Genomic DNA, 27534 nt, shown 5'->3' on the forward strand with positions numbered 1-27534 from the left:
ACTATTCTAAAAAATAACTGGAAAAATAGCATTCAGGAGTCCTTGTTTGTCTCAATAACTCCACATCAATTTTTCTGGGTTTACAATGAATAAGGTGTTTTCCATTGGTAGAGCACACTCAGTAAGCTAGCTTTATGATGCCAAAAACATGAATGGTTGTTATGAGCTCTGAATTGGAAAGAAAAGGCTGCCATCTTCTTTCTGGCTACAAAGGATGAAAAGTACTCTTGTCAGCCATTGTTACCTGTACATCCAGCAGCAGCTAAGGATCAAACAAGACCTGCAGGCAGAAAACCTGAGTAAAAAACAGTTGGCATAAACCTGCATTCAGGGGACTGCTATCGCCAATATATACTTCCACTACCATACAAGCAGCATCTCACCCTTATTTGGAGTGAGTCTCAGCCCTCAGCTACATCCCAGCTCTGTCAGAAACTGGGGAACTAATTCAACTACATTGGGGCAGAAGAGATGGGTTCATCTACATATTGTATATATGACAGTAGGTATTTCCTCACTCCTCTTCTCAATCATAGATGTATAGGGCTGGAAGGGACCTTGAGAGGTCATCTAGTCCAGTCTCCTGCACTCAAGGCAGGACTAGGTAATAACTAGACCATCCCTGACAGGTGTTTGTCTAACCTGTTCTTAAAAAACTCCAATGACAGAGAATCCACAATCCCCCAAGGCAATTTGTTCCAGTGTTTAACCACCCCGACAGTTTTTCCTAATGTCCAACCTAAACCTCCCTTGCTGCAATTTAAGCCCATTGCTTCTTGTCCTAGCCTCACAGGTTAATGAAAACAATGGCCTCTCCATGTGTTGGCTCGGGAAGATGTGGCACCAGGTACCAGGAGAGGTGGGTCCATCCTGGGAGCCCAGCCAGGCATGGAGGGCAAAGAGCACTGGGCAGGGAGAGTCGGGTTGGTCGGTCACACACACACAGTGTGAGAGAGGTACAGGAGAGAGAGAGAGAGAGAGAGAGTGTGTGTGTGTCACCTCTCCCCGTGTGAACCCTAAAGCCTTAAAGATAAGAAGGTAAATAAAAAGAGTCCAGCTATGCAATATTTCTTTTTAACATGGTCTCAGTCAACTTGATGTTAATTTAAACATTTGTACTGCATGGTTCTGACTGATCGCTGTTGAACTCGCTTGAATATGAGTAATTTTACTGGGTGTCCCGTATTCAGCATAGGGAAATACGGTCACCCTATTTATGTCACACAAAGGAAATTGGCTCCTCACAAAGTTTCACAACCGCAAAGCACTCTCCTGCCCTTTCATTCAGTCTAACATTCCCGCTCTCTAAGTAGCCTCTATAATTTTTTTTAACCAATCCTGCTGCAAAAACATTCTTTCTTTTCCCCAAATGTAGTATTTCCTCTACAAAATTATGCAGACAGGGCTGTAGATATGGGCAACAGATAGTTATACACTATACCTCTGCTGTACCAAATACCCACCCTGTACCTTCCTATGTACATAGGATATATTACATATACAGCTACACTTAAAAAAAGGTAAACTACTAGCAAGCAAAATTTGCTCTAGTGATCTGCCCCTTTTTTCACTGGCCACTTTGTATCTCATCTCCTTGTGGCACACTTGAGAAGAAACTATCTTTTCACTTAATCTCGATCAAGTACATTTAAACATGCAAGAGAGGTCTAGATCTGTTAAGCAAAGCATCAAAAATGAAACATTTACCAATTTCCTGATTTCCAGAGGAAACAATCCTGTTCTAAAAAGAGATGACAAGTGATTTGCTGGAACAACTGGACACAAAGGGGCTCTTTGGAAGGTAGGCAGTTGTAGATTACTAGCAGAATCCTTGTCACTGTTGCTGGGCTCCAGTGCATGTTGAGCTGTTCACAGTGGTGCAAGTATCTGCAGTTAAGGATTGCATTTTTCTTAACTAGTGGGTCTAAACCAGCAGGTAATACCAGAAGAGCCACTAATTTTGAAATATATAGCAATCCTGGGTCTTGTGAAATGTACTGTGGCTTTAGTATATAATTTCCTTTGTTCAGGACCCATGGTGGACTGATAGTACAGAGAAGGGAAATTAAAATGAATGTCACAATGGGAAATCAGATGCCATATGTACGGGCCCCGGCAATGTGGCACATCATGGTGTTAATGGGGCAGGTTCATGCTGTGGAACGCCGATTCTGGGCCCGGGAAACAAGCACAGACTGGTGGGACCGCATAGTGTTGCAGGTCTGGGATGATTCCCAGTGGCTGCAAAACTTTCACATACGTAAGCGCACTTTCATGGAACTTTGTGACTTGCTTTCCCCTGCCCTGAAGTGCCAGAATACCAAGATGAGAGCAACCCTCATAGTTGAGAAGCAAGTGGTGATAGTCCTATGGAAGCTTGCAACGCCAGACAGCTACCTGTCAGTCGGGAATCAATTTGGAGTGGGCAAATCTACTGTGGGGGCTGCTGTGATCCAAGAAGCCAACACAATCAAAGAGCTGCTGCTATCAAGGGTAGTGACTCTGAGAAATGTGCAGGTCATAGTGGATGGCTTTGCTGCAGTGGGATTCCCTAACTGTGGTGGGGTGATAGATGAAACCCATATCCCTATCTTGGCACCGGAGCACCAGGCCACCCAGTACATAAACCGAAAGGGGTACTTTTCAATGGTGCTGCAAGCGCTGGTGGATCACAAAGGACATTTCACCAACATCAACGTGGGATGGCCAGGAAAAGTACATGATGCTCTCATCTTCAGGAACTCTGGTCTGTTTCAAAAGCTGCAGGAAAGGACTTTCTTCCCAGACCAGAAAATAACCATTGGGGATGTTGAAATGCCTATAGTTATCCTTGGGGACCCAGCCTATCCCTTAATGCCATGGCTCATGAAGCCATACACAGGCACCCTGGACAGTAGTCAGGAGCTGTTCAACTATAGGCTGAGCAAGTGCCGAATGGTGGTAGAATGTGCATTTGGATGTTTAAAATCGCGCTGGCACAGTTTACTGACTCAGATAGACCTCAGCAAAACCAATATTCCCATTGTTATTGCTGCTTGCTGTGCGCTCCACAATCTCTGTGAGAGTAAGGGAGAAACATTTATGATGGGGTGGGAGGTTGAGGCAAATTGCCTGCCTGCTGATTACACGCAGCCAGACACCAGGGCAGTTAGAAGAGTACAGGAGGGCACCGTGCACATCAGAGAAGCTTTGAAAACCTGTTTCATGACTGGCCAGGCTACGATGTGAAAGTTCTGTTTGTTTCTCCTTGATGAAACCCCCCCCACCCCCCGCCCTTGGTTCACTCTACTTCCCTGTAAGCTATCCACCCTCCCCTCCCCCCTTTGATCACCACTTGAAGAGGCAATAAAGTCATTGTTGCTTCACACTCATGCATTCTTTATTAATTCATCACACAAATAGAGGGGTAACTGCCAAGGTAGCCTGGGAGGGGTGGGGGAAGAGGGAAGCACCAAGTAGGGTGGTGGAGGAGGGAAGGACAAGGCCACACTTCACTTTAAAACTTATTGAAGGCCAGCCTTCTGTTGCTTGGGCAGTCCTCTGGGGTGGAGGGGCTGGGTGGCTGGAGGCACCCCCCCCCCTGCGTTCTTGGGCGTCTGGGTGGAGGCGGCAATGGAACTTGGGGAGGAGGGTGGTTGGTTACACAGGGGCTGTAGCGGCGGTTTGTGCTTCTGCTGCCTTTCCTGCAGCTCAACTGTATGCTAGAGCATATAAGTTTGATGCTCCAGCAGCCTGAGCATTGACTCCTGCCTTCTGTCAGCAAGCTGATGCCACCTATCTTCAGCCCACCACTTACTCTCTTCAGCCTGCCACCTCTCCTCACGTTCATATTGTGCTTTCCGGCACTCTGACATTGTCTGCCTCCACACATTCTGCTGTGGTCTGTCAGTGTGGGAGGACAGCATGAGTTCAGAGAACATTTCATCCCAAGTGCATTTTTTTCGCCTTCTAATCTTTGCTAGCCTCTGGGAAGGAGAAACATATGCAGCTGGTGGAGGAAAAAAAAGAGAGAGTGGTAGTTAAAAAGATTGTATAGAACAATGGGTACACTCCTTCATGGTAAACCTTACTGTTAACATTACATAGCATATGTGCTTTCGTTACAAGGTCGCATTTTGATGGCTTCACCCCTCCCCACATCGCGTGGCTAACAGCAGGGAACATTTCTGTTCAGCCACAGGCAAACAGCCCAGCAGGAATGGGCACCTCTGAATGTCCACTTAATAAAACCACCCTATTTCAACCTGGTGACCATGAATGATATTACTCTCCTGAGGATAACACAGAGAGATAAATTATGGATGTTGTTTGAATGCCAGCAAACACTGGGACCATATGCTGCAATGCTTTGTTCTGCAATGTTTCCCGACTGCGTGCTACTGGCCTGGCATGGTAAAGTGTCCTACCCTGGAGGACGGAATAAGGCTGCCCTCCTCAGAAACCTTTTGCAAAGGCTTTAGGAGTACATCCAGGAGAGCTTTATGGAGATGTCCCTGGAGGATTTCCGCTCCATCCCCATACACGTTAACAGACTTTTCCAGTAGCTGTACTGGCCGCGAATGCCAGGGCAAATCAATCATTAAACACGCTTGCTTTTAAACCATGTCTAATATTTACAAAGGTACACTCACCAGAGGTCCCTTCTCCGCCTACAGGTCCAGGAGCCCGCCTTGGGTGGGTTTGGGGGTTACTGGCTCCAGGTCCATGGTGAGAAACAGATCCTGGCCGTTGGGGAAACCAGTTTCTCTGCTTCCTTGCTGGGAGCTATCATCTTCCTTGGCCCCAAAACCCGCTTCCGTATTGCATCCTACTCCACTGATGGAGTCAAAGCACAGGGTTGGGGTACTGGTGGCTGCACCCCCTAGAATGGCATGGAGCTCATCATAGAAGTGGCATGTTTGGGGCTGTGACCTGGAGCGGCTGTTTGCCTCTCTGGTTTTTTGGTAGGCTTGCCTGAGCTCCTTAATTTTCACGCGGCACTGCCGCGAGTCCCTGTTATAGCCTCTGTCCGTCATGCCCTTGGAGACTTTTTCAAATGTTTTGGCATTTCATTTACTGGAACGGAGTTCACCTAGCATGGATTCATCTCCCCATACAGCAATCAGATCCCGTACCTCCCGTTCGGTCCATGCTGGAGCTCTTTTGCGATTCTGGGACTCCATGGTCACTTCTGCTGATGAGCTCTGCATAGTCACCCGTGCTGATCAGCTCTCCACGCTGGCCAAACAGGAAATAAAATTCAAAAGTTCGTGGGACTTTTCCTGTCTACCTGGCCAGTGCATCTGAGTTGAGAGTGCTGTCCAGAGCGGTCACAATGGAGCACTCTGGGATAGTTCCCAGAGCCCAATACCGTCAAATTGCATCCACACTACCCCAAATTCAACTCGGCAAAGCCGATTTCAGCGCTAATCCCCTCATTGGAGGTGGAGTAAAGAAATCAATTTTAAGAGCCCTTTAAGTTGAAAAAAAGGGCTTCGTCGTGTGGACGGGTGCAGGGTTAAATCAAGGTAACACTGCTAAATTCAACCTAAAATTGTAGTGTAGACCAGCCTAAGACAATAAAGACCCTACATACCTGCTAATCAGTTTACCAGAGATCATCCCCTCTCCACTAAGGGCTCTGGCCAATGAATAATCCTTCAAACCCCACCCAGAGGTGTTTGCCTGGTCACAGGATCATAACAGCTTTCACTCGGAACACACACACACACACACACTCATGACACAGTGACTCACTCCTTTAACCAGTCTGGTACTTTGAAGTGACCCTGAACATAAATACAGACAGACAAAATTTCCCCTCCCCAGGGAAGAGCTTCAAAAGACTGAGTTCTTGCATAATCGGAGAGTCCCATTTGCACACCCCTCCCGGGAATTCCTTGGAAACGCAATTAATTTTAAAAGTTTTACATTGTTTCAAATAGTCCTTTGAAGTTCATAAAATTTCCAAGGTCTTAATTAATCAGGTCTCCTCCCTAGAAACATTAAATCCCATAATACACATTTGCATTTTTAATACAATGAACTCCCAAGATACTTAAACTTAATTCAATAAGGTCCAGGATATTGCAGGAAATTACTATACCTGTCTCACCACTCATCCACTCCCAGCAATTGCCATGGCACCCAAATACATATGAGTGTGGCACTCCCCTTATGGACAAACAATTTCCCTCTGGGAGTGCAGCAGCTGGATTGCTCTCCTAGCACTTTTAACCACCAAGGAGAGATGCTGTTCTGCTGCTTGTACAGGGGGAAAGAGCTTCCCTACACCTTGTACACTAGTAGAGGATAGAAACTAACCCATAGAGCCTCCTCAGCTTGGGTGTGCTTAAATTAAAACAGTAGCATTCAGCTATATTCCAGGCTTGGGAGATACTATGATGGAGTCCATGGTTCAGTAAAATAAAGTAGAGATGATGGAGGGAGGAAATGAAGGGTGCTCCTTCGATCTCAGTGTCTGAGAGATTACTGGGGGGAGGGAGGAACACTAGAAAATGAAGGCCAGGATAAAGAAAATCGGCTAGCAACCATACACCGCTATTCTTTCTTTTACTTCAATTTGGGAATTTAAATTGATTGCTTCCTGGGCAGCAGATGGGGGAAAGGTTACAGAGGATACAATTAATCCTTCTTCTGAAAGATGTTGGGAGGGCTGGAATACACAGTACAATATCTGACACAGCAATTTAATCTTTCCATTAGCTCATGGGAACCATCACAACAAAGGGTAAACAGCCAGCTTTTCTCTTAATGAGACATTAGATAACAATATACACTGACTAACTTTGTATGAAAAGTGTGCTGTTTAAGGTATGGTAAGCTATATTCCCAGGATGGGGGCAATACAGTGGATTTAAGTATAGTTTAGTGAAAGGAAAGAAAAACCCAGAGAACTATGAAATAAATAAAATGAGTTCTGCATAATCCGATGGCCCTTTCCTTTTTCCTGTCATACGATACATGATTTTCTACTGAGTCTCATCTACATTTATCTCTTCAAGCACAGATCTCAATAGTATAACAGATACTGTACTATTACTGCATACAGCTTGATTTTCATTTTGGAAGTATAACATGATTTTTTCTGTAACCTTAAACCAATTTATAGTCAACCTGACTAAACAAATGTTTGTTTCATTTCAAAGACACTTTCACATTTGAACATGGTTCACCTTAAAACTGAGGTAAACTGTTGGGAATGTTCTGTCACTTTAAATACTATTCTGAAGGGGGGGAACCCCTTATTTTTTCAGTATCATTTTTTTTAAATGACAGTTTTTATGTAGGACCTATCATATTAGCTTTGGGATTCTACTGCAGACTCAAGAAATTAATCAAAAAGGTATCTGCAAACTCTAATCTCAGAGTCATTGCTTCATTGATGGTAATAGTGTATAATCTATGTGGCAAATAAAAGAGCCAGATTATTTCTTAAAAAAAAGAAGCCACAGAGGAACATTAATGTACTAAATTATTGTTAGTTACAATAGTGTCATAGATGTATATGTTGTGTTACATAACAAAACAACCAAGTCCTTGCCTTGAAGAGCTATAGGGTAGGCCCAGCTTTCCAGACCTTTCCTAGTGGAAATATACATCCTCCATTAGATCCCTTCAAGCTGGTCTATACTGGTTTCTACTGATCTCCACTGATTTCAGATGGATACCAATAGCCCCAGGAACCAGCAGACAAATCCATTATTCTGCTCCAAATTCTATGGCTATCATTAGTTTTTATGCAGAACTCAGAGTTCCACTTTAAAACTGAAGGCACATGGTGGCCACTCGTTAACTGGAAACTATAGGAACCAGGTGAGATGTTTCAACAGGAACTTCCCGTAGGGTTTCTCAGGCAGAGTTCCCATTCACTTAAGGATGATTAGACCAGCACGAGCATTGTGAAATTAATCTAAAAATAATATTTACTTACCAAAGACAGAAAATCGTAATCCCACTGGATTTAAAATAGGAATCAAGGACAAGGGCAAGATATTTTTATTTTCCTGGTCCCGAAAGCTGTTGGTTATAATGCCTGGAGTGTACTAAACATTTGTTTAAGGTACTGTATCCTTTTTAAGACCTACAAAAAACTTTGTTATATGTGTTGCTTGCTTTCTATTGTTTCTCCAAATTAGTAAATGCAAGTTAACTCTCCTATTCTAATCAGCCAAACAGGAAAGCACTGTGAAGAATGACAACTGCATAGCTTCTCCTCTCTTGTGAGAGATGAAAGGCTTCAAAAGAAGGAGGGTTAAGAAAGGAAGACAGAAAAATAAAAGAAAATTTAAGAGAAATGGGGGGTGGGGGTTGAAGCAGTATTAACGCCTTTAGCATATTGCTTTTAACATGGAATGTGAGTCACCTGATTCAAATATCAGTTTTGCAGAGAGATAAAGAAAATATTATTTTGTCCTGTGAAGTTCTCAGAGAGATGAACCTGTCAGGAGGTAAAGAAATAGGTCATATGAAAGTTAACGGAAAGCCAGGAACGGAATACGTTGTGCCACAATGCATCATCTCAGTTAAAGGATCATTTGCTGAATGCCATTTAAACTGACTAATACCCCCAGCTCTTATCAGCGTGGTTGTTTCTTTTATGAATTCATAGAGCTCATTGTTAATTCCACTGAGTAGCCTCCGGAATCCTCCTGTTGTGTTTGTCAGTCTAGAATAATTAAAATGTGAAGTAGCCAAATGCCATGGTTCAGAGGAAGATGTTTCATGGGAGGATGTTTCATCTAATCACAGATAGTTGGGCATTTTAGAATAAACAAAGGATACTGAAACAGACGGATTTCCTCACAGATGAAAGTAGAATGTGTCCAGAACTAGACTGGCATGCCCTGTGCACTGCTGTGCAGACCAAGGCTGTGGTCTAATTCTAAGGGGCAAATCCACCCACTTCTCCTCAGAAGGCCCAGAGGGCAACAGGACTTTGCAAAAGAGGGACGATTGGTGGAGAGGCGCACACGAGGAACACTTACTATCTGTATGGCATGGAGCTCTGCTGCACAGAAGCTCCTTGCACAGCAGTGGGAGAAGATGGAGGGGGTGTCTGGCAAGGACAGTCCAAAGAGGATACAGGGGTGAGCTGGAGAATCCACAGTTATACATATTTTCCCTCACGGTGCAGGAGATGGGTAATAGCTCAGAGGGAACTTCAGCCACTGGGCTGGTGTAGGCTATGCAGAGAAGCTTTGCAGCTCCTCCAGGGTCTGGGGTGCGTGTAGGACCCCCACCCCCCCATTTAGTGGCACACAACCTTGGAAAATTTAACCCATAGTGTGGGCCTAATCCTGCTCCCACGATGTCTTTGACAAAATTCTCATTGATTTGAATCAGGGCACTATTGAATACTATGGGCCTGATTCTCCCCTCCATTACAATTTATACCAGTAACTCCCATAAAGTTATTCATGATTTACATTGGTACACAAGAGGAGAATGATACCTCCCCCCCACCCCATCTCTTTTAGCTTTAGGTAATGGTCTCTCTCATTTCAAGTTGATCATTTTAATTTCTTCTCAAGCTAGTTGTTTTAATCCTAGGCACTGAAGTATGTTAATGTTAGACCTTGGATGATATTTCCCCTAGGTTAGTTTATGATTATGCACTACATGCAAGAGATAGTATGTGCTTCTCCCTCTTTCCTTCCAGAACAAATCTACAGGCATTACCAGTGTATAATGAATAGCTATGGCTAGGCCTAGCTCAGCAGCAGAATTGTTTCAAATAATGTTTTCTTTGTGGAGTCAGTGAATCAGAACCTCAGAAGTAAAAAGCAAAACAAAAAAAAACAAGGGAGCATTATTATAAGAAAAACATGCTCCTAGTTCTGCTTTAGAGGACATCTAGGATCCACTCAGCTCTGACAATCATGCAAATATCAAAGCTGGGAGAAAAAACAACCCACAACCTTCCTTTTCCCTGTAACAATCCTACATGTGCATAAACACCATTGACAGGTTATAAACGAAAAGCAGAGATACTGCACATCCCTGGTTTAGGGATGTCTAAATACATACTGCTACCCTGCGAATTAAATTGCTTGTGTTTGTGATTTTAAAATTTTAATCTAGTTCTGAAGACCTACTCCTGAAGGAGCTCCTTGCATTGAATTTCTATAGACTTTCCTGCAGAGGTATTGGGCCCTACTTGTGTCTATAGTCCCGCCTCCACGTCTTGGCCTCCTTTTGCTGTCAAAAGCTTGAAAAGGAACATCTCAAAGGCTCATCTTTAAAATGCTTCCAAATGGATTTTGTAGACTGTTAATATTTAAGTACCATCTACACCACACATAATTGTGTGCAGTCTTTGTAAAGCCCTGAATGAGAGTCAGTGCAGTACAGTGCCCTGCCAGCCTAATGTAATTTATTCTTTATTTAATATAGTAGTTAGAGCACGATTATGAAAAATAGTACCTCTAATAAGGGATGCAAATTTACACAATTTAGCTTATTTTCTTCCTAGTATATGGGAAGAGCCACAGCAAACAGGTGCCTCTCCATCTCTGAGAACATGCTTTCAAAATGGTTAGCCCTTGGAGGAATATTGTTCTTTTGGCACAATTAAATGAACATCTAATTAATAGATGATGATGTTAATATTACTACATCTTAAAAGTGTAGGGCCAAATCCTCAGCTGGTGCAAATTGGCACGATTAACTTCAGTTGAGCTACACTGATTTATGCCAGCTAAGGATCTGAATTTAGCACTCAGGAAACTGAGGGACTTAACAGAACTGACTTGAGCCAGGCATACCATGCATAGATGCTGTCCACGCTGCCCTGCCAATACCCCATGATCAGTCCTCTGACCCTCTTTACCAGTCAGGCAGGTAAAATTGTGTAGCTGTTTTCTAAGGTGGACAAATGTCAAGAGGGGAATAAGATGAAGACACCAAATTCTTCTCACTTATGAGTGGCTTGGGTCTTGAATATAGCAGGTCTCTGGGGTGAAAGGCTAATGCATTAACTTTTTGTGCCAAGCATTCCCTATTATCCATAGCTAGTGGTAATACATTAAACAACACTGGAAACTAAGAATCTGATACTGTATGGGCTTTTCTCATGCCAGTCATACACTGTGCATCTTCAGTGGCAGATTGACCACTGGGCCAATGGGCCCCGTGCCCAGGCCAATTGGGGTAGCCCAGAAAAAGGTGCGCTCCTGCAACCCGACCCGCTCCACCCTCCTGGCACTCCTGCTGGGGAGTGGGGTTGGAGCTCAGAGGCTTTTCCCTCTCCCTGGCAGGAGCACTAGGTGGGTGGAGCAGGACAAGCCTCCGTGCCCTGACCGCATTTCCCCATCAGGAACACTGGGGGGCGAGGGCGTGAGATGGGAGACTGTAGGTGGAAAGGGTGGGGAGGGGCCCCCACTTGCTCTGGCCCAGGGCCCCACAAACCCCTAATCCGCCTCTGTGCATCTTTCCTATAATTCAGGGGTGGCCAACCTGAGCCTGAAAAGGAGCCAGAATTTACCAACGTGCATTGCCAAAGAGCGACAGAATATGTCAGCAGCCCCCATCAGCTACCCTCACCCCTCCCAGCACCTCCCACCCACCTGGAGCTCCGCCGATCAGTGCCTCCCCCTCCTTCCCTCCCCGCAACTCCCGATCAGCTGTTTTGTGGTGTGCAGGAGGCTTTGGGGGGAGGGGGAGGAGCGAGGGCATGGCAGGCTAGGGGAAGGCATGGGAACGGGTGGAGTGGGGGCAGAGCCTGTGACAGAGCCAGGGGTTGAGCAGTGAGCACCCCCCGGCACATTGGAAAGTTGGCGCCTGTAGCTCCAGCCCCGGAGTCGGTGCCTAGACAAGGAGCCACATATTAACTTCTGAAGGGACGCATACAGCTCCAGAGCCACAGGGTGGCCACCCCTGCTATAATTTAACCCAGAGAATTGTGTCAAATAGTTCTTTTATATGACTCAACATCAGATCACAGATATACTAGGGAAGAGGGTGGGTAATACTTGCTGAACTTAATGTATTATTCATATGGTCTCCTTTTGAAAAAAATAACACATTCTCATCTTCAATGTGCACCTGCCTCTCTCCCCTCCCCACCCCATGCCCCACACACACACTCTAGCTCTGATTCTCCATTCTGCCCCAGCCTTTTTACACCATTGTTGTAGCACAAAGGCAGCAGTAATGGCATCTAGTGAATACTCCTGCCATAAGGGGAGCTGCTAGAATGGCTCTACACCTGTCTACCCTCACACCTTTCACCAGGGACATGTCCAAAGACATGGCTATTCTCAGCTGCTCGGACAGCCTTAATACTCACAGAGGAGAGAGAGATGTTAGTCCTTTCACAGATGCTGCATGGAGTATGTGCACAACCCTAAAAAATAATTCTCATGAAGTCCATCACTGACAACATTTAAATAAATTAATGATTACTTTTTATATAAAAACAAGAGGCTAGTGTGACAGGCGGTGGGAGGTAATAGGCGCTTATATAAGACAAAGCCCAGAATATCGGGACTGTCCCTATAAAATTGGGACATCTGGTCATCCTACAAGAGGCCCTGTTTGTAATGAAACAAAGATGGGATCTGATTAGCTTTTAGTGGTGATAATGCAATCACTCTAGCGATACACATTAAATACTTTGAGCTAAATTATCAGTAGACCCCTCCATATACAAGTGCATCCCTTCTGCATGGTGTACGCTGCTGTGTGACTGAAAGTAGATACGGTCATTCTGCTGCATACTACACTTTTAAACAGAGAGGAGTCTTCCTGCCTACTGCAGAGGTAACTTTGAGGCAGCTGCTATTTTGTGAAGGAGAGTTGCTGCAGCATGGTTACAGAGGAAACATCTACTGTGCTCTCTCATGCACTTTACTTTTGTTCTCTCTTGACTTGCTATTTCCCTAAATCTAAAATAAGTCAGACTGAAGGTGTATGGAAAACATTAACAGTTCCCAGGTGCCAAAGCCTACGTTTCTGCACACAAAATGGAGGCCCTCACAAACTCTGTGTGCGCACGTGTTTCAAAAACTCATTGGAAAAGGTATCCTTATCTGAAGTCTTAAGGACAGGTGGTATAGGGAATTATCAGTGTGCATTAGGGCTCAAAATCCCAGTTAAAACCCGTGTCTGCAAGCCCAGATTATTTTTAAAATAGGAGCAATTTAGCTCAGTGTCTCTCGACTGATGGGTGGCCACTTCCAGAGGAGTCACAGAAGGCAATCGGGGTTGCAAGGTATTGAAAATATTATCTGAAGTCAAGAAAAATCTCGCTCCTCCACTCACCCTTTTCCTTCAAGGTCAAGTATTCTCTATCAACTTCTCAAAATGCACGCCCACAAATAAGTAGTTGTCTGGCTCCAAAGTAGAGCAAGCTGAAGAATGATTCCAGAATAGCTCTTTTGGTGAATTCGTAAATGTAGGCAAACCCTTTGTGTAGACAAGGCCTCAAATGGGAAGCATCCCTCTGCTGCAGCTATGGAGCTGTTTTAACCAGAAAGTGAAAGGTGTACGGTTCTCTCTCTCACTATGCACTGTCAATCCCCTGAACCAGCCATTTCCTTCAATTAACTTCTAATACACATTTTTTTTAATCTTACTTCAGTGTCAGCCTCAGATGCATGATTCATACCATCATAGTTTACACTGTACCTTGGGAGGTGGGTCACAAATTACCATGTGACAGTGTTCTTTGTGAAGTATGACACTGCTTTCTTAAAATGGCTTTAAATGTAACCTGGGAGTAGGTGACCAGATAGTAAGTGTGAAAAATCAGGTGGGGGACAATAGGTGCCTACATAAGACAAAGCCCCGCGTATCGGGACTGTCCCTATAAAAGCAGGACATCTGGTCACCCTACCTGGGAGCATTAATGAATCACTAAGATTTTGTCTTCGTTGTCACAAAGGGACGGGGGGTTGTACACCGATAACTTTCACACGTTAAATAGCGCTAGCAGTTTCTACCATGAGGTAGATAGGCAAGGTCAGCACTCTCTCCCCTGCCCATGGTTGATCTCATCTAACTTACTTTGAGGTTTTACAGCAGAATAGCTAATGCTTGTTAGTTATCCCATGGTAAAAAACACTTTTTTTTTTAAAGCCATGAAGACAGAGCCTAAGAGTTGTTTTGGAGGGATTTAATGGAACATAAATTACTAATGCTATTTTGCTGGTAGGATTTTTTTTTTTTAAAACCCATAATTAAATGGAAAACTCCGCAATGAGTGCAAATGTGTTATTCTAGCTCTTCAAAATAGCTCACAAATGTATCCTTACAAAAGTCAAGTCACTATGGTGTGGCAAAGACATGCTGGAAGTCCATTGTGGTCCACGGTAGACAAAAGGGTATATTGTTTGTCATCTCAGCATGTGGAGTTTTGTGTGCCCAGCTCCTGTTAATGCTGATGGAAGTTAAAGATGTAAATTACTGCACACTGAGATGAGAATAGATCTCTTGGGACTTTACAATGTTTCATTTTAAAGGTTCTGAGCTTTTGATCTGAGGCAGAGATGGAGAATAGTTAGGATCATTTGTCTTAATGCCCCAAACTTTAAAGGTTCTGATAAAATATGACACTGTTCTGAACCAGCTGGTTTTGCAAAAATCAAGCCAGGCTGACAATTATACTGTAAAATGAAAACCAAACCTGGCTACTTTATATCTTGGATAGTTTTGTGGGCAGGGGAATGGGGCTGCTACATCTACTGCACACATGTGGGCAGGAAGGAGTGGGGACTGAACAAATCTTCTACCCCACTCCAAACAACTCATCAAGGTATGTATGCAGTGCCAGGTATAGTGTCAGCATGGGCAATGTACCCTACAGAGCATAGGGATCCAGAGGCAGATTAAGACTAGACTCTTCAGTTTCCTGATCTGCTTCTGAAGCAGTGAAACACAACCCTGTCCCATACCGAGGGCTCATGGCAAAGTCACTGTTAAGCCCCACAAAGGAAAGACAAAGGAAGCATAATTAGCCCCATTTAAAGTTATTTTCCTTTTCTCCCTCTCTCTGAAAAACATTTAAGTCACTATCTGATATGGATTCTATTATTCTGTGAACCCCTGGGGAGGGGGAAGATATTGATATTGCAAATAGTGCTTACCTTACACAATATTTTTCCAGCATGTTGTGTTATCTTTGCAAGTGTCAGCAGGACATGGTGGCTCTCACACTTAAGATCCCAAGATATAATACTAAAATGCAGATTTAGTTCCCATCTATTCAAAATTACGGCCCATTTGGTATGCAGAATGTTACATAGGCAAGTAAATCATAATTGATAAGATAGAGTTAAAAAATGAATAGTATGTAACAGTGTGTTGAGAAGTTTTCTTGTGCCAGTGCATTAAAGGAAACTTGCCCTTGAAATGTTGAGCAAATAATTTATCTTGATTTTTTTTTAAGCCTGATTCAGTCTCTTAACATTCTTTCATGAGCTTTGAACTCACTGAGTCTTCTAATAATGTCCTTAAATGAGGGAAGGAGGCAATTTTCTCTCTCAATGCCTTTAGGGGATCATTAATCATGCATCAGTCATAAGTGTTAACTTTACAGCATGCCTGCTTTTTTTTGTTAAAAGCTTAATTTCACATGGAGAAAGTGCTGTAAAGTAAAACTTTTAACTCAGAAATTGCTCCATGTCTCTGCATAGAATTGCTGTACCTCCTGCAAGGCAATTCTAGTATAGCACACCCCACCCTGGCTCAGATATACACTACATTTCATTCCAACCTTTCTTCTGCCCCCTGCCATGACACATTTCTGTAACAAGCAAATTCCATGGATGCTGGGGCTAGATTTATAGAGAAGCTGTGCTGTGTTATTGTCATAGAATTGTGCTCATTAGGCCAAAGGGAGATGCAACTACTCAACATTCTGAAAAACCACACCACTTTTATATGAGACCTGTACTCTCAGCACCCAAATATGAATAGTTAAGTATTGAATTAAGTCAAATCTACTTGAAAAAGTTTATCTGAGAATAATTTAGTGAAAAAGGCTAGATACTGTAGCACTGAACATTAATACACTAGCTTTTCTCTTGGATTCAACTCTGGATTAGATCACAGAAATTAACATTAATTCTAGTCCTCAATGGACATTTGTCAACATCAGAAAAAAATCAATATTTATTATTCCAAAATGGAATGTGGTTAGCAGCATATGATCAGAAGATGCCCAAGTCTGGAATACCATGTGTTTTATGGGAAAAGTATCTGTGGGGAAAGAACAGTGCACAGCAACTACCTGTGTCTTGCCACTAACTACTGCCATTAACCCATTTCTTTTAAAAGCAGGAAGCAGCATTTTGTTACAGCAATGTGATTCAGTGTCATAGATGGGTGAATCACCTATATGGTATATACAGTAGGCAGCATTCATTGGATGCCTGCACTGGGTTAGCATTCTTGAAGCTATTCCAAGGAGCTAGTAAACAAATATGACTCTGGGTAAGTATTTCTGCCTTTTACTTTCCTGCTTGACTCTTCTACAGGGTGAAACTGCCTAATGATGGTCAAAAGATTTCAGGAATTCTATTTTGTTCAGAATAAAGAAAAAGAAACCCTATGATAAAAGGCAGAAGATTACCAAGTCTGGCCTTTCACCTTTTGAACTTCAGAACAGCATTTTTAAAACAATCAGCTGCAAGTATAAATGGTGCCCTGCTGCCACTTATCCATATTTCCCAGGGAACCCATTTGTGATGTACTGTTTGTTGCGCTCTCTCTCAGGACAGAAATAAGCATTAAACATGGGAAAGTTAATACACTTTATAATGATAAACCAGGGGTTTAAATGAACATGGAACTTGCTGAGGTAAAGTCTTTTACAGGGTTTTAAAACTCTAATAAGATCCCTAGCATGCATCTGAAATATATATGCACATTAAGCCCTGACCCAGAATGGTTTCATTACCATCTCTATTATTGTTATGACTTTGTAAGTGTTAAGGTGAGTGTAACAGGGCCCATCTCTTCCCCCATTCCTCTTTCCTGCAAAAACTGCATGGAATCCAGTGTGTGTTCCCTGAGAGCCTCAGGTGGAATTCTGCCTAAGTCAACTCATTTCCTGGCCTCTGCTGTCCCATCCTGCCCATCAGACACACAGCGCAGAGCTGTGCCTTTACGAGAACAACCTGGGCTAGACTGAGCTTTCAAGGCACAGCTCTTCATTGCAGGAGGGCAGTTCCTGCAGTGAAAGCTACTCACAGTTCCTCCTGGTAGGGTTGCCAACTTGCTGGCTGAACAAAACCGAACACCTTTGCCCTGCCCCTTGTTCGAGGCCCCGTCCTGCTCACTCTATCTCCCCCCTTCCCTCTGTCGCTCATTCTTCTCACTCTCACTCACTTGCTCATTTTAACCGGGCTGGGGAGGACTGGAGAGGTTCTCTTTTCGACCGGGTGTTTGGTTGAAAACTGGACACCTGGCCAGGGGCGGCTCCAGGCCCCAGCATGCCAAGCGCGTGCTTGGCGGGCGCTCTGCCGGTCGCCGGGAGGGCGGCAGGCAGGGTGCCTTCGGCGGCATGCCAGCAGAGGGTCTGCTGGTCCCGCGGCTCCGGTGGACCTCCCACAGGCGTGTCTGCAGAGGGTCCGCTGATCCCGCATCTCCACCAAAGCCGCGGGACCAGCGGACCCTCCGCAGGCATGCCTGCAGGAGATCCACTGGAGCAGCGGGACCGGCGACCAGCAGAGCGCCCCCCCCCCCGCGGCATGCCGCTGTGCTTGGGGCGGCGAAATGTGTAGAGCCGCCCCTGCACCTGGCAAGCGGCAACCCTACTCCCCGGGGCTCCAGGAGAGCATAGGCTGCAGCAGTAGCTCAACCATGCTTTAAATAGCTGAGCTCCCTCACCATAACTTTGCCCCCAGCCAGATGATAGATTCAGGACCAGGGGAGCATGGACCCCCACAACTTAACTCTCGCCACCTCCTTCAGGCAGGCCACTGCTTTGGTGGCACTAACACAGCATGGTATCTGCGTTCCACAGTCAGATTGTGCTTGGTTCCTGTGCAGGGGTTTGAGAAAGGGAAGGCTTCTTGGAATCCCCTGTGTATCTGTTCAGGACTAAACATAAGTTGGCAAGTAGCTCTGCTATAGTATGCAGACTTCGCATTTGTTCCTCAAAACCTTCACATTTTACAAATCTGATCCTTCCCTCCTGCAGCTTTCTCTGCTTCCCGAGGTAAGTCTCCTTAATTGATCCTGGCAGCTGGAGTTCCGATAATACCAGTGATTATTTTTTTCCCCCATTAGGTTTTCTTTGGCTCCATGATCATCCTTCAGGTTTCTGGGAATGCAATCACAATGTGATTTGCTTAGCAGGGGACTCTGTCCACTTCAAGAAAGCCTTCAAATAGTTATCAACATTCAAGCTCGTTTTTTCTGCTGCAGAGGCAGCCTGTATGAAACCACAATCACATTTCTTATTCACACAGCAGATTTCCTCCCATTCTAATGACAGCTTTAAGCACAAGATAAAAACTAGAGAATAGTTAAGATACATATATAAATATATATAGCCAGATCTCATCCAAACAATGGCTTATTATTTCAGGAGAATCCACAGACTGCTCCGTGCTGTGCAGCGTGATTCAACCCCCTGGGCTCTGCCCAGACCACATGACTAAGTCATTTTTTGTGTCTCTTTCTCACTCTCATCTTGACTTTTCACATATGAATCCCTAGGGCCTACGGGCCTCCCTATATGTAAATACTATTCCTGGATCCTCTTCTCTGACCCAGTGCACTGTTCCCCAGCCTTCTCCTGCTTCCATCCTTCCCTAAAAGCACACTTCTTCCAAATGGCGTACAAACACCAGTCCTCTCCACTTAAGAGTGTTAACTAATTAGAATTCAATCCTAACTCATTGACTTCAGTGAATGTTTGATCAAGCCTTTAACGACTAAAACACTCCCAACCTAATAGAAGATGATCATGGAACTACTATGATATAGCCCACACTACATTGTTCATTCACACTGCTTTTGGTGTCATCCCATTTCCCAAACTCTGTCCATACCCTCAGATCCCAGCAAATTCCTGAGGGTTCTGAGCACCTCTCTGGAGATGCTCAACATCTTGCAGGATTGGGCCGTTAGATTCTAAGCTCTTCAAGGTCAGGGAGACATTGGGCCAGAGCCTGTTCTCAGATACAAGGATGTAAATCAAGAAGAGCTCCTCTGAATTTTTATAGCCCTACTCTGGATGTATATTGGTGTAAACGAGATCAGGATACAGCCCATTGCCTTCTTTCTTGTCTCTCAAGGGTCTAGCACACTGTTGGCATTATAATTCAGTTTTTGTATAGCAACAGAATGTAGAGATGTGGGTCCTGCCTCTAGTTACTTGCAATCTAAAAACAGCTGAGGCTAAATCTAAACTGAATCCCATCATATGCTTATTTAACAGACTTCCAGTAGATTTACACAACTGTACTAGAAAAGGATCGTTTGTTCTGAAGTGTCTTTCCCATGAGTTGGTGAGTGAAAACATCAAAAAGGGAAAGGAGTTTAGGGCAGTATTACTAGGATTAATGGGCTGAGTATCAAGAAGACTTCCTAGCAGAGAGATCTGCTAGGCCACAATCCTGCAAGCAGTTATGCACATACTTCGCTTTACACATGTGAGTAGTTTTGTTGATTTCAGTGGGTCTACATGTGTGCATAAAATCAAGGATCTGGTAAGTGTTTTCAGGATGAGTGTTTTAGTCTGTGGAATAGTTTCCAGTGGGGGAATCCTAATATTTTGGGACATTTTAAAAGAGACTGGATAAAAGAAGGTGAGAACATATTGTAAGGAACAATTCTTCCCTAGCAGGTGGATAGATTTAGGATTGAATAGGGTCTTCTATCATTCCATGGATTAATATATTCTGAGTAAAAATATATACAATTAATCCAGACAAAAAAGACTGAAATTATAGCTATCAAGACATCCTTCTGTGTTGAATAGTGGATCTAAATAATGCTAGTGTTTATGGGCTTAAATAAATAAATAAATAAATAAATAAATAAATAAGCGCATCTGTGTGACCCAGAAAGCTGCACACTAACCTGAGCAATCCTGTCACTGTTTCAGTAAGTTCAAGCTTTTCCCCCCCAAAAGTTATTACCACTGAGTTCAGCAAAAGAAAGATTGACAATTAAAGGCCATTTTTAAAAGTTACATACACAGTCTCTTCAATCTATTTGCTTTTTGGCAAAAAAAAGCCTTCTGAGCATATAGAAATGCCGTTTGCTAATATCAGTGGAGAAGAGTTTTTTTTCCCCCTAAGGCACTGACACATTTTTAAAGTAAATTGTTCCCTTTGAAGATAATCAATATTGTCTGAATATCTTCCCATGAATAGTATAATCACCGAGAAGTATAAGCTGTCATGCAAACCACTTTCACTGAGAGGTTCACAATGGGTAGGATGATAGCTTTACAGTTCTCTTTGTTAGCCACTAGCTTAACAATGTACCAGGTTGATAGAGGCCACAATTACTCACCTGCCAATCTGCAAGCCATTTCTTCTAAGAAAAAGAAGTAAATGAAGAAGGCTGATTGCCTAGCTAACCAGGGCCTGCGGATATAGGAGCCAGACGGTAAGAGCATGAATGCATTAAAGTTTACTATGAAAACGTAGACAAAAAGAATGCTGTTGCCTTGCAGGAAAGTGAAAGCAGTTGGGTGAACTGTGTGCTCTTTCAAGGCAAAAAGAGGCACCTGGGTGTGAGAGGATGTATGGAATACATCTGATTTGCATTTCTTATCGCTGTTTGGAGTTGTGAAGTCACAAGCAAGATCCTGAAGGTGGTAAGTTCTCCATCTTGCTCCAACACACCAGCGCTGTCCCTACACGGCTGCACGACCAGCGCTGTAACTCCCAGCGCTGCAATTTTCAAGTGTAGCCAAGCCCTTAGTTGCTCATACCCAGTATGAGGGTCGCTGACCATGTCTAAACTATGGGTGCTGTAATCTCATTATGTAGAGACACCCTACAGCTACCGAAGCAGTTTTTCCATCACTGTTGGAACTCCATCTTCCTGAGCGACGACAGCTATACCTATGGAAGCATTGTTCCATTGACCTCGATGGATCTACGCTGGATTTTTAACACCCCTGAGCACCGTAGCTATGTCGACCTATGTTGTAAGCATAGGCCATGCTGACAACACATAAGCGCTGTAAACTTTTGCTGTCCTGATCTTTTTTTGGAAGCAATGAAGTCACCACTGACTGCAATATGGTTGTGGGGCTTAGGGGCTCCCCTGAGCTCCAACCAAACTACAATTTGAATTGTTTACAAGATCCTTCCCCCATTTGTAGCCAGGAGTGGTGGAACAATTTTTATAATGGGGGTGCTGAAAGCCATTGAATCAAACTGTAAATCCTGTATATAATGACAACCACTTCAAGCCAGGGGGTGCAGGAGCACTCCCAGCTCCCCTAGTTCCAGCCTTATGTTTGTAGCACACAAGGGACTCTCCAAACAAACAAGCAAAAAATAAAAGTCTTCTCTTTCTCTCTCTCTCTCTCTCTCTCTCTTTCCCTGGGGAGGGGAGGGGGAATCAGAGGAAAAGCAAAGGTGGTCTGTCTCTTAGGCTGTCTTTTGGGTTGCCCCTTTGGGGCTTGGCCCGTCAGCAGGTATAGTGTCTCTAATCTGGAGGAGGGTCTGCCTCAAGCCCCTCCTCTTGGGTGACTCCACTTTATACCTGCCCCGTATAATCTCGGAGTGGTGAGGTCTGTGACTGCCTCCCTCTTTGCTGATCTGTCTCTGCAGTCTCTGGGGCCTGGTCTACACTAGAAAATTAAGTTGGCTTAATTACATTGCTCAGGAGCCTGCAAAATCCACACCCCTGGGCAGCGTAGGTAAGGTACCTAACCTGCAGCATAGACAGCACTAGGTTGACAAAAGAATTCCATCGACCTAGCTACCACCTCTCAGGGAGGTGGATAATCTACACCAACAGGAGGATCCCTCCCATCGGTGTAGGAAGTGTCTACACTGAAACTCTAACGCGGTGCAGCTGTACCACTGTAGCGTTTTAAGTGTAGATACACCCTGAGGTACATCAGTCTTCTTCCTGTTTACCACACCTTCCTATGGAAGGCTTTCCCTTTTTAAGCTTCCCCTGACTCCCCTCCAGGGAGAGCAAGCCTTACAGGTGCACCTGGTTACTGTTGGCTGAGTCCAGAAGAGCTCATTAGCCTCCTCCCTTCTAGAGTGAAGGTGTGCCCCCTCACAATGGTACAGTTAATTTTAATGAAAAGTACCCCAGCTCAGCTTTAGAACTTTACCGCAGGGTCAGACTTGGGCAATGTTTATTGCTGAGTTACTGAATTTTTCTAAACCTGAGTAATTTACCCTGGATTACTGTACACCAGATACAAATTCATAGGCAAGAGAACACAGTGAGATAAAGGCCAAACTGAAAAAATGCCACATGTGCCCACCTGGACATTCATTACATAATGAATCAGTGGCTATGTTACCCAGGGGTTTCAGAACCCAAAGCAGTGGTAACTTAATGGGTTTTTTTTCCAGGCGGCGTCAGGAATAAATTAATGGGGACACAGCTCTTCCATCTGATAAATGATTGATACAAACCAGAGTGCTTTTACCTAAAACTACTTTTTATTAGGTCACAAACACACACACACACACACACACGTGTTATAGCAATGGTTCAGAGCACCCCAAACTATAGTTCCCAAGTCTGAGATGGTCTTGACTGATCAACAGCTGAGCTTCCAGAGACCCTCCATCCATCCAGCTTCTGAGGAGCTTAGGTGTCAGCTCTTTGCCTGAAGAAAAGTTCCCTCGGACTGCTCCAAAGTGTATTCTTTTACCTCATTTTTTATATCTAACTTAAAGCATGTAACTCATGCAGGGGCGGCTCTACACATTTCGCCGCCCCAAGCACGGTGTCATGCCGCAGGGGGCACCCTGCCGCTCGCCGGTCCCGTGGCTCCAGTGGACCTCCCGCAGGCGTGCCTGCGGAGGGTCCGCTGGTCCCGCGGCTCCACCGAAGCTGCGGGACCAGCGGACCCTCCGCAGGCACGCCTGCGGGAGGTCCACCAAAGCCGCGGGACCAGCAGACCCTCCGCAGGCACGCCGCTGAAGGAACCCTGCCTGCTGCCCCCTCGGCGACCGGCAGAGCACCCCCCGCGGCTTGCCGCCCCAAGCACGCACTTGGCGTGCTGGGGCCTGGAGCCGCCCCTGAACTCATGTGATTCACTAGAAGTCATTCATAGTAACCTGTAGGGAAGTGGTCCCCAAACTGTGGAGCCCTAATCCTCCCCACCCCCAACCCCACTTTGCCCCCAACTCTGCTCCAGCCCCCCCCTCCAGCCCCAGCGACCCCAAGCTCCCAGCCAGTTCCCAGCCCCTGACCACAGCCCCAATCCCAAATCAGTTCCTGGGGGTGGGGGCGGACAGGTTCCATTATGGGTAAGGGGGGGCACAACAGAAAAAGTTTGGGGACCACTGCCCTAGTGGGTCAACAGTTCTCCTAGCTTCAGCAAATTGCTCATTATTCCTTATCAGCAAAGCATTTCTAGTCATAACAACAATAAAACATATATGTCAGGGACACTTAAAACCAAGGTCGCCTAACCCCACACTCCCTTCCATTTTTATGGCACTTTACCTTTCTGATTAGGGTCCCATCCTCCCATTCTGATTAGCAAAACTGCAATCATGCAGCTATATGGCCTTGCCTTTCAGAGTCCTAATGAATTATTTCTAGCTATGTAGTATTTGGTTTTCAGCTAGCAATGGCTGGACACATAAAATGGCTGAATTTATGTCAAGCTTAAATTTTCCCACAACAGCTATTTACTTAAACAGATACCAAGAGCAAGAGCCATGTTTTAAAAAGCCACTTTTGTTTTATTAGTAACTAAGGGACAATCAGTAGTGCTAGATCTCCCTTATTCTATTATACTTCTATCCACCTGCCATCATGATTCATTCAATATTCCACCAGTTGCTCCTTTCTACACTATTATTCTTATTCTGATTTATTTGTATTATTGTAGTGCCAGTCACAGGCCATAACCCCATTGTGCTAGGTCCAGTGCAAACACACAGAACATTCACTTGGCTAAAAGAGTAAAATCCTACACATTATATTCCAATATCCTATTCAAAGATACTGTACTATCATTCACAGACAATATATTCCTGTTGAAGTGCCGGCATTCTACACGGCTCTGTTAATGATATTTTTCTGACTGATAAAAACCATGCTTTTTTTTTTTTTTTTAAACTTCGATCAAAAATATTTTTAAAAAAATACTATAGTGTGTATTTCCTTAGGCGTTATTTTAAAAGGAAATTACTCTGCTTAGCTCACTCCAGATATTTGTCCATTACTCTGAAGTTCCTTACAGACTACATCAGCTACAAGAGAAGCATCTTCAAACAATATATTCTCAACCTCTCTGTGAAACTCAGGTCACCCATTTGTCTTCACTGTCTGGAAACTTAGCATTATCCTTGACCCTGAACTCACTTCTATTAGTCCAAATTCTAGCCTGGCTAGTGCTGCAAGGGGTAGCAAAGATGCTAGCACTTGCATCCCCTCCTAAGCAATTGTACCGAGCAGGACAGGATTCCAGAGAGTGGCTCCAGAGGGACACACGGTAGGGAGAACTCTGCTATCTGAAAAGGGGGATTATATGCCATTGGCAAGCAAATGTTGCTGTCTGCAACCTAGGGGCTAGCTAGCTGGAGGCCTGGATATAGTTCCCCAGCCAGCAGACAATTCCACCTTAGGGCCACACTGAACAGGCCAGTATAGTAGCCAGTCTCCCCACCTAGTGTTCTCTTAGCAATAGGGAGAGATCCTGTCCTGCTGTTTGCAAGGGGGTGGGGCACAAGGCTCTCTATGTTCTTTTTCTTCTATTGTGCAGTAGTAAAGCAGAGGACAGGATCTAATCCCTAATTCAAAAAATCTGTGTATCACCACTCCTGCAACATCACCTGTGCATGCCATTTCTTTAGCACCACTGCTGCTGAAATATCCATCCATATCTTCACCTCCTCTCTGCTTAACTATTGCAGGTCCTTTCTCAATAACCTCCCTAAGCTCAACTCTCCAGACTCCAGCAACAGCAATGTGTTTCAGACTTCGTATCCTCAGAACGCTCCATTAGCTTGCCAAGCAATTCAGGATCCAACTCAGAGCCGGTCTCTTGTCCTCCTGGCTTTCCAAACTATTCGCCATGGACTGCCTCTAGCATTCCATATGGGTCTGATTCCTCTCCTCTTTCTGCTCCCTCTATGGTCTAGCACCAACATCCTTGTTATTTCTTCACACAATCTTGCCACTAATAGTGCAAGCACCTTCTCATCTGAAGTTCCTGCCATGTGGAACAGACTGTCTCCATCTTTCCACCTCATCAATTCTCCATCTCTTCAAATCTCAACTAAAAATATATATTTTCTCCCCGACCTATAACTCTTAATTTCCATCTTCCATCTGTTCTTGGTCTTATGCTTGAATACTTTAATTCATTCACCATAGAATGTTCTTACGTCACTGCGTTCTGTAATGTATACCCAATACTATCTTGCACTGTGTAGCGCTAAGAGGCATTTTGGGATATGCCCTGCATGACAGATTCAGTATAAAATATAGCTGCATTGTATTGTTTTGATCTTCCTATAAATCAGCATATAACATATTTATAACAAAGATATAGCTTGAAAATAAAGCTTGTACATCGTGTGCTTACAGTAAACTCTTGATAAACCAATTTCCATAGGGTACATTGAATTAGATTGTGTAATAGAAGTTTTAAATAATCTTTGGAATTAGTGTAGCTGACAGTTTGTGACCAAGGAGCATGCTCAGCGTGAGAGGACTGGACATGGAATTATGTGCACAGGAGAGGGGGGTGGGGGAAAGGATGGATCGGAGAAGGAGATTAAATGAAGATCAAATGAAGAACTGATTGATATTTTTCAAAAAGTGGGGAAAAAAATCATATCATGCTAACAGAGAAATACACCTGCATCCATCATAACACTACTTTTCCATGTAAGCCACTGCTGTAGTTGTCACATGGATGTTGCGTGACTGTGAATGGGAGGCAATCTCTCTACTAAGATGTAGTCCATACCTTGAAAATGTGAGAGAACTCCATGCCTAATGCATACCTTCTTGTTGTTACTTCCCCACTGTCAGAAAAAGGCTGTCTTTGCCTATAAAACAAAAAGAGTTTTGTGCAACTTGAACAAGACAGGCAGGTCTGGTCCCCAAACCAATTGTGCTGTTCACTTAAAAGTTGTTTCATGCAACCATTGGAATGATATGCCCTATCATTTTTAATAGTATATTAACTATTGAAACAAAAATAGTTCAAAGTACTATTGAAACAGAGCCAAATATTACATACCAATGTAATATGTCAATTAGAACTGAATTAGATGCGGTCTATTGGATAGAGATGTTAAACCTTCTGGGAGAATATTTTGTCTTTTGATCACAGATCATTTTATGCTGCCTTTGCCCTGGGTCACCCAGGTAACAAATCATACATCTTGCTTAGAATTTTCTAAGGCCACAGAATCATACGTGTTTACATTTTTCTGTCAAACTCCATGCAACTGGACCAAAATTCTGACATACATTATTGTCCGTCAGAAAGGAAAACATCCTGTGCCCTCACCAATTTTTCACAATAAAATACAGCAAAGTGCACAGCTCAGAGTACACACAGTGCTGTACCTAGAAGTACACATGACAGATGTGAGCTGACAGAAAAAGGCCCAGGGAGTGTAAACAGAATCCATTTGGCAACTGAGAGAAGCCTGTCCCAACTGGCCTTGTTGTTTTACAGTTCAATTTTATTTGTCATGGAAAGAAGATTCATGTCAGGAGTTTGGGATGAGCCACTCTCAAGGCCAGCTTGGCCAGAACAAACTAGGGATTGAGCTAGGGGGAAGAAAGAAAGAATGCAGGAGTCCAACATGTTCTCACCCTCTCTGAGCTGCCATCTCATTCTCCAAAAGCTCAGCTTTCATTTAAAACCAAAAGGTAAGTCTCTAGTCTTTATGGTTACAAACAAAACAAAAAAAATGAGCAAACAAACAACAAAAACATACCTTCAGAATGTGAACAGAGAGCAACTAATGCAGTCCTATCCTCCTGACTTGGCAGAGAGCCTGAAACAATAGCTCTGGGAAGATGACTGGTTCCATTAATCTCAAAGGAGTTCTAATGCTGATTCCTAGTGATGATGAGTTAGTTAATAATGTAGACAGGATTATTTCCTACTCACTAAAGCATGTAAGGAAGGAAAGCAAGGATCATATTGTGAAGATCTTCACAATGGACTCGGAGTGACAGCTCATTTTGGTGCCACGAGTGTACGACATTTGGGAGAATACCACCATTTATTTTGTTCTATAGACAAGGAGCCCAGTACATGAAGCCCTGCAGAGCAACTGAAACCCAATGGGCAGCTAAGCCCAAGGAGTCCAGCAAAGCATGCACAATCAGATTTAAAACATCTCCACAATGAACTGTAGTTGGCAACTCCTTTGTGTCTCTCAAGTG

At 44.0% G+C, this 27534-nt stretch overlaps 1 long non-coding RNA gene across 2 annotated transcripts; it reads right to left on the reverse strand.

The window, feature by feature from the left end:
- Positions 1–27207, reverse strand: LOC120399037. 2 transcript variants are annotated; one of them, XR_005594895.1, is made up of 3 exons: positions 27081–27207; positions 26096–26177; positions 1–280 (listed from the first exon to the last, which is right to left on the reverse strand). It is a non-coding gene; the product is annotated as an uncharacterized LOC120399037 (long non-coding RNA). The 2 variants fall into 2 exon arrangements; XR_005594894.1 differs by lacking the exon at positions 1–280 and adding an exon at positions 17690–18268.
- Between the last annotated feature and the right edge of the window lie 327 nt (positions 27208–27534).

Source organism: Mauremys reevesii, linkage group 2 (genome assembly GCF_016161935.1).
Source record: "Mauremys reevesii isolate NIE-2019 linkage group 2, ASM1616193v1, whole genome shotgun sequence".
Lineage (NCBI taxonomy): Eukaryota > Metazoa > Chordata > Testudines > Geoemydidae > Mauremys > Mauremys reevesii.